A 6,000-nucleotide genomic window follows, 5' to 3' on the forward strand; every position below is an offset into this window, starting at 1 on the left:
AACCACTCTTGCTTTTTTTTCCTTTCTGCTACATTGAAATGCATTTAAACATGCATTTATTTATGGTACATACTGTTTTCTATAAGCAGGGCTCTTTGATACTCCACGATTTGGCAGGCCTTTCCCGCATCTCATTTCTGCCTGACATATCACACAAAGCTTTTTTTTTTCCCTGGTAATATACTGGAGTTTTTGCTTCTGCTTCTGAAAAATGTGGAGATTCGAGGTTTCACCCACTAAGTAGGCCCAGCGCGCAGGAGGGGGGAACCCTGATGGAGACCAAAGTAAAGCTCGGTGACATTTCTCAGCGGAAGCAGAGCTGTCACCGAGTCAAGCAGAGGGTGCCACGGGCAGATCCAGTAGCTGAGATCCCGGGGGGCAATTTCATAATGGATTTAAGCCACGTTGGTCCTGAAGCAGCCCTGCCCTTCCCTTCCTTCACCTGCCGCCTGCGTGCCCAGACCCTGCCCACCCTGCCCGCCCTCCCCGCTCTGGCCAACACCACCCTGGCTCCTGCCCCCGGGGCTGGCAGGAAGACAGTTGATTGTCCCTTTTGGTGGCAGCTCAGGCTGAGATTAAAAAAACCTCTCTTCTCCTCTAGAGAGCAGTCCCCAGCACGTTTCCACCCCAGTTCCCATCTCCCTATCTGCGTTTGCAAACTCAACCAAGGCTGGAACCGGACTAGCGCTTGTCCCATGCAAACCAGGAAAAGGTCACACACCTGAAACACCTCCAGCACAGTCCAAACAGAGCCATTACTGGCTCCTCACCCCAGAAGCACTACTAGGCAGTTTGCCATGCTGAAGGTCCTCGGCCAGAGGCCGTACGTCTCGCCTGCCCGAGGGTGAGAAGGCTGCGCGCGGTCCAAGCTCTGCCGCCCACCCATGCAACCAGGCTCCTGCACGTCTGCAATCCTCCGTGCCAACGGACGGGGAAGGCAAAACCATCAGAAACAGTGTGGGTGAATGAAAATAAGCCATACCATAAAGGAGGGAGTGGTTAAAAAGAATTTTAAAAAAGAAAAAAAAAAGAAGGGAGAGAGAGAGAAAAAAAAATATTTCAGGAGAAAACAATCTCTATCTGCCAGGAAACGTAAGTGCTGTCTTCAGAAAAGTAAAATCATTATTGCAAGCAAACTGATTCATTAAATAACATGCAGGGGAGGATTATAATGCCTTCCTTGTCATTAAAATGCTTTGAAACTATACTTCTGTAAGATATGCTAATGATATTCAGCTTTTTTATTACACAGCAGAAGCTATGCTCTGGGTAGAATTTGGTGCGCTGTGTTACACAAGAGTTCAGGCTAGAAGAGCAGTTATTAGTTCACATTGATTATAAACATATTTAAAATGCACACAAAAACTGGCCATACCATAGAGAAACCAGATGTAAAGACGATGAACTGGTACACACCAAGCAATACATTCCCTTTTCACCCTGGAACATCCTTCTACAAGTGAGAATCCTATCTTTAGCATACTTTTCTGTAAAATTAAAAGCCTGATTGCACGTTGAAAATCTAATCAATTCTTTTTTTTCTTCCCCATGTCCACATCTGAATGCTCCTAATAAAGAACAACACTACCAGAAATTAACTATCGGTTTATGTTTACCTTTTCACCCAGTAGTTCAAGGAATTTTATTTCAGTGAAATTAAGTTCTGGCATATTTTGAGCAATTTATATAAGTCCTTATTAAAAAGAGCAAAATGCAGCCTCTAAAACCCAGTGGAATCGGCACAATCAAATTTCCATGTGATTTATCAGCTTCACTGTCACAGTAACTAACTCGGTGCATTTTTTCACTTGGTTCTCCCCGTAAGCTGTCAGGAGAAGTCACTCTATCTAATAGAAATGTAACACTATTTTTATTGCTTATCTCTTTTGCCCTGGGTTACATCAGTAAGTCATCTCCCTCTGTCAACTTGACAAGAGTCTTTTTGCTGTTGACCTTAAAAGGACACAGCTGTGACAAGTTCGGGGTTTTTTTTCTTTTAATAGTTCTCAGCTGAATACTTGTTCTTGGTAGTCCAGGGTCTTCATCTGGCACTGTTTTACCCCGTGGATAGACTAAGCACAAAGCTTTGGTCGTTCAGTCCGATAGTATCTTCCGGCCTCTATTGCAAGAGGCACTGGAGAATTCAGAGGTAGATTTTATTCCAGCAAAACCATGATTAATTACAAGAGGTCTTCTAGATTTGGTCTTATTTTCTTAATGCTCTGTAATTAATGAATATGAGCATACATCCTTATTTCCACAGCCTTTGCTCAAGATATTAAGAACTCCAATCCCTGGACTCAATCCCCCCTGGCATTTTCACTTGTGTTACATAAATAATTGTGCCTGGCTCTTTCCAGGTCCCAGAATTTGAAGATCAGGGTCAAAAATCTGCTCAGGATTTCAGAATGGGGAAGGAAGAACACACTATCAACAACGTACTATCAACTTGTCTTAATACAATACCCCAGCTAGGTGATATTTGGAAAACACAAAAACATTTACGTAATCTAGAAATAGCATTTAGTATTTCTACTGCACACCATCCAATAAATGAAACACAATAAATACTATGATTTTGTGCCAAATCCCTCAAAAAGTAAAGAGGAACAGGTTCAGATTCACTGCACTATTTGCACTGATGATTATTTACACGGATATAGACTTTAATCACAGCAATTTATACATCACCCGTTTTAATCATGATTTAAACTGGCAGGCCAAAACCATCGACATACACATACAATGAGGTTAAAAGAAATTATTTATGTTTTCACTGTATTTCTAAAAACTGACAACTCAGGAAATTATTATTAAAAGATGTCAGCTGTCACTAAATGTTGTTGTTTTATCAAAGGAAGGAGTCCTCCTTTGGATTGTGACTTGTATATATCGTATCTATATGCACTTAATTAAGAGGTTACACAGCTCAACATCATCTTTTGTGTTTACACATGTTTTTATGTTGATACACATTACAGATTTCATACCATGCTTTCTATTTACTAGATCATAAGGGGTTTTTTATGGTTTATGAAAGCTGGAATTAAATTAAAAATCATTAAAAACCTCTTTAAAGTATTTCTTGTCAGTTCAATGATGCCCGAGGTATGCAAGAAAGAAAAAAAAAAAAGACATTTACAAAACCTGTTTTGCATTTAAAACTAATTTAAACAAAGAATTACACATGTGATTTGTTCACTACAGAATTGTTCATCCAATTGTTTTGGTTTATCACATTCTAGAAGTAACAAAATTCATCATCTCATGCTCTATTTTGATCCATAGAATGGAAGAGGAAAAGAAGCCTTCTGTTGCTCCCCCTCCCCCCCCCCCCCAGTTTCTGGTAATCTTAGTTTTGAAAATGAGAGTCACTGAGCAGAATGTAAAATGGAGAAAATAGTGTCACTGCACCAGCAGAGGAAGCCTCTGGCAAAAGCCAGTTTAATCACTTCCACAAACTGGTTCCAGGTGTTTAGCTAGCCATTTCCACCAGGATTGTGGTGTGACTTTACTTAAAACTTTGGCAGCAAATAGGTAAATAAACACAATCAAACAGTACATCAAGCTAGGTAGACTTAGACCCTAACACTGATCAAAATCCAAAAGTCTTATTTTGAAAAGGTAAATATATGTCTTTTTTTAAATATAGGTTTCTCCATTTAAAAAAAAAAAAAATCTTTTTTTCTTAAGCATTAATTATTATGTACCTTTGTTATTCATATTAGAATAGTTAGGAGTCCAGTGACTGTTTTAATATATACTGCAGTAGTTTCATATAACATCTTTCGGGATAGAAAAAATGCTTTAATATGCTATACATTAAAAATCAAACCACATACATGATGCTACCAGTTTCGCTATGCTCCTGCAAGTATCTGCAACATCAGACTAGTATGCATGATGATCACAGAAGAGAAAAACCTAACTGGCAGAAGTCTCAATGGGCTTAAACCAGAACAAAAAAAGTGTTCTTAATTTATGAGCTGAAAGTCTGTCTGCAGTTTGGCACATACAGCACATCACACCGTGTAATTTTATAAAAATAAAATAACTTTGCAAATAACTTCAAATATTTCCTTTCTCATTGGTTTTATTCCTGTTTGAAAGGAGAGAAAAAAAATTACAGAATGAAATGAAAGCGAAATGTAATGATCTTGGACCATAATTCTCCTGAACAAACGTTCCTAAATTTTTGGATCATGGACCACTGTCAAACTTCAAACGTAACAGGGAACCACTATGCAGCCTTCACATCAAACTTTTAATTAAAGCCCCTAAATGGATGATATGATACTGCAGATCAGTATCATACCATGATTATATGTGTCTGCAGACCACAATTTGGAAACAAATATATTAAAGGATTAATTTTCCAAAGGGAATGCTAGGCTCTGGGCTTCTTGGAATACACATCCCATATATTGAGATGCTACACAGTATCTTAGCACGCAAATATCTGAAGACCTCCAGTCTATGCATTTTTAATTGTAGAAGTGAAAAATACCAGTTTGAGACAGGATTTTTTCATGAAATCTCATGAGACAATCCCAAGATGATTGTATGAAAAAATACCAGTTTATCCCAATATGTCCCTCTCCATCTAGATTGTTGGGTTTGGGTTTTTTCCCAAGCAAACTGACCAGACTCGTATCCTCTTTATAATAAAGTACACATAAAGTGAGGGCAACAAAGCTGTTTCCAAATGCGTCCTAGAAAGGACCAGCCTAGGAACAGGAAGAGCTCTACTTGCTTCAGGTCAGGCTTATCAGTGCAGAACGTGGAACAGAATTTTGGGTTTTATATACACACACAGACAGATTATTTTTTCAATACATATATTTACAATATAAAGCAAAATTATGTTTCATACGTATGTGCATATATATATGAAGGCGTTCAGAAGGAAAGGCAAAGGGAAGAAAAACCCCAACTGTATTCACTCTAAGGGCTTTATTTAAGTTTATTTAGGGAAAAAAAGAGAGCGGATTGAGCTGAAGCCGGAGTGGGACAGCCGTGACTGCTGCTCTCTGCCCAGCGCCTGAGTGACAGAGAGGGGGGCAGAGCCGTTAATCACCGCGCTGCGGGAAGCGGGCAGAGAGCGGCGGGGGGGACACCGCCTTCCGCACCGCTTCCTGCGATAAGGGCTGCCCGCGGGGGCACACCGACACGGACACGCGGGGACACACACACACGGACTCACACACACACACACGAGGCAGCTACGTGGCGTAAAGCTTCAAGCGACTGCAAACGTGACCACACACACACACACTCTCTGCTCTCGCCAAAGGTGCTGTCGGGGGGTGCGGAGATGCGGGAGGGAAGGGAAACACAGAGCCCCCCCCCCCCCCGCCGGGCGGGGGGGGCCCCGGCGGCGGGCAGCGCCGGTAGAAGTCCGCCCGGGGCCGCGCCGTGCCCCGCAAACGGCGCTTTATCGGCGATGCGATGCTCAGTCACGACACGGACCCAGAAGTTCAACGTAGAGCGAACAAAGGAAGCCGAACCGATGCAGCAGCACAGCCGAGTTTGTGTTTATGCCTGTCTGTCGTCTTTTTTTTTTTTTTTTTTAAAGGGCGATCCCGGCAAAACTTTCTTCGCTCCAAGTCAACGTGGTATAAAGCCCTATTAAGTCTTTAAAGACTCGCAAAGAAGCGTAAATAAGGTAGGGGAGACAGCAGCGCTGGCAGTAACGCCAGCTCGTCCCCATATCATCCGATAACTTCCCCTTACATGCACAGCACAATAAGAGTTTGCTGATCACAGCTTTTCCACTGTACCAGAGCCAAGTGCAGGCAATTACTTACACTTATATAGACTTTTATAAGAGATAACAGTTATCTCTACTGAAAAGGCACAAGCTGGGGGGGGGGGGGGGTACTTTTTTTTTTTTTTTTTTTTTTTCTTTCCCCCCTTTTTTTTTCATATTCACCCTGGTCACCCCCCCCCCCCAGCTTTCAAAATCGCGTTAACCGTCAGAGGTGGGTACCGTAACCCCCT

The sequence above is a fragment of the Charadrius vociferus genome, unplaced genomic scaffold (assembly GCF_000708025.1).
Source record: "Charadrius vociferus isolate BGI_N301 unplaced genomic scaffold, ASM70802v2 scaffold2, whole genome shotgun sequence".
Classification (NCBI taxonomy): domain Eukaryota; kingdom Metazoa; phylum Chordata; class Aves; order Charadriiformes; family Charadriidae; genus Charadrius; species Charadrius vociferus.